The sequence below is a fragment of the Sphaeroforma arctica genome (genome assembly GCF_001186125.1).
Source record: "Sphaeroforma arctica JP610 unplaced genomic scaffold supercont1.728, whole genome shotgun sequence".
NCBI lineage: Eukaryota > Ichthyosporea > Ichthyophonida > Sphaeroforma > Sphaeroforma arctica.
The window spans coordinates 43572-46098 of record NW_014039830.1 but is presented as its reverse complement, the minus strand read 5'-3'; positions in this window follow the sequence as shown (position 1 = coordinate 46098).

The window sequence follows — 2527 nt, the reverse complement described above, 5'->3', positions numbered from 1 at the left end:
GCATGATGCTATATAATTGATTTAAACATAGGTTTATGGATATAATCGTGAACATCATCTCTTTAGAGATCGTATACGACAATACTTTGTAATGATCTGTTTTGGATGATTTCTCTTTCGACGTTCCATTTCAGTTCATTTGATCAGATCTATACGATTATAAACACCTCACGAGGGACTCTTCATATATACAAGTATCCCATGTCGTATGTATCGGTTTGCAAGCACGCAAAGTTCATATAGACTGTTGGTTGAGAAAGATTCCGAACTCGGACGGGTTGTATGAGCAGTCTGTATGATCACAATCGAAGCACAATATATTCAATTGCCGGAATGTTCAGATTAGGGTGGAGAGTTTGTGAGCTCAATTTTTTCTCCTACACGCGTATTTTACCATACATATCATGGGTAATATCCTGTATTGAATCTGGTATGTTTATTTTAAAGAGCTGAATGAAAGATATACAATTTCACACGAAGTGCTATTCAGGTATATTCATTTCGACATTAAAACCCCATCACAGCAGAAGCGTGCGTGTGCAGGCTTTCGAACATCACATGCTGAGTGAGCATTTGACATAGTATGGCCCACTCATGTGGATACAATGCCGCTTAAAAGCGCAGTGAGTTGATGTTGGCTATCTACGCTTCATAACTTCAAAATCCACTCCCGCCTGCGATAGTGTATGCTAGTTTGAGTCATACCGAATCAGGGAACATCTCCTAACTACAGTGTGATATCAGTCAGAACATTGTAGTGGTTAAAATTAACTTCTTGCAATCGATAGGATGCTCATTCCATGCTTGTGCACATTCTCGGGTTGGTCCAGAATTGTTCTAAAATGCAAAACTCCGAATATGGCTCTCGGGTCTTTGACTTGGCTAAGCATAGCATGTATGTTGGTGAGAGATGAATTGTGCGAGGTTTGCCTATTTTTCAGGTAATCACAATATGTCTCTTAATAGTACACATCCCCTTGCCTCCACAACATTTCACTAATTTTGCAACCAACTTGCGGCCGCTTTACTAGTGCCGACTGCCGACAATGTTGAAATAGTTCTTTGGCAGTGTCGGAGTGTATCAACTTCCCTGTATGGCCTAACCAATTTCGGAGGTTCACTTTCATACCCAGGATCCTGGTCTCGATTGCAGCAAATACTAACAGTACTCAGACCAATCGAATGAAGGTCCGTCCATTCCCGGTGAAGTGCAAATAAGCTCACACCGCCGCTCATTTACAAACTAATGACCTTCAAGCCCTCTTCACTCCGTCGAGGAATACGGGGACCTACAACTGGAATAGCTAATGTGTATATCTATATCTATATACTCATAGATATTTAGAGCGTATACAAACTAGTCCTTATTACATCCAAGCTCGCCTGTGAACCTAAAAATACGGAACCGCCTAGTATCTAACACCAGGTCGTGCTCATGTACGACGGTGTTTCGTTAGGAGACCAAAGTTTCTTACTGAAGCCTTCTGAACGCTGATTGATGCCACGATGCGTCCTATAAGCTGGACAAGAAGAGAAAGGTATTGCAGATTCCAGATATCTAGGTAGTTCAAAGCTCCTTCACGGTCCACAGGATTGGTGCTGTGCTTACCACCACCTGCAGTGGGGCCCAGTGCCTTGGACAGCTATTCAGATTTGAACTGGGTTGGAAGTCACCGGTGTCATACAGGCCAAACGTTTGCACAGTGATCACTGATCACTCTCAATACTTGTTAATTAGCAGCCCATGCACATGGGGTTCATTGGCCAACTAACAGAACGGGACTATGAGTTGGACTGGCGTCGGGCCTCTCCGTCACTGGTTTTCACCTTACCACATCTCGTGAACATTCACACATGCCGTATGTGAACACATGTGACATGTGGTGGGTGCAGTAGTGCTACCGTTTACAGCGAAAGGCCCCCAGAGCCTGAGCGGTCCTGACTGTCTACCGAAGCGTCTTGTATTTGATAATCCTCCCTTATCCTTGTGAGACTGCCCGTGTTGGGCAGCTTGCTCTTCTTAGACGCGTCACTCTTGCTAGGTGCAGCGTCCCTGTTAACTAGATCAGCTCCCTATCAAAATTGGCGGCGCATTCACACAACTTGTGTGAGTAAATGTTCGTATACATGCGAACGAGGCACATCGAATAAATTTTGGACTCTTAATTGCTGGTTATGAATCTTGGGTCCGTTTGCATCAAATAATGTATCATCTCTCATAATACTCTCGACCCGCAAGCAAAGACACGTGATTGATATTACAGTGAGTTTGTGCACATAACTAAAGATGAAGGCGGCGGCCGATGTACAAAGTCCGATATAGCTACGCACTAGAAGGGCCCAGAACAAATTTGTAATCACAATTTGGCAATGGTTGAGTCTGTCTGTCTTCGAATGAGAATAGCTGCTGCCAAGAATAAGGGTGAACAGACACTCGAGAGTGTAACTTCAACTTCCAGGTTTATTGGCGAACATACATCAATAAGTCGACATATATATATATATATGTATATACAAATATGTATAT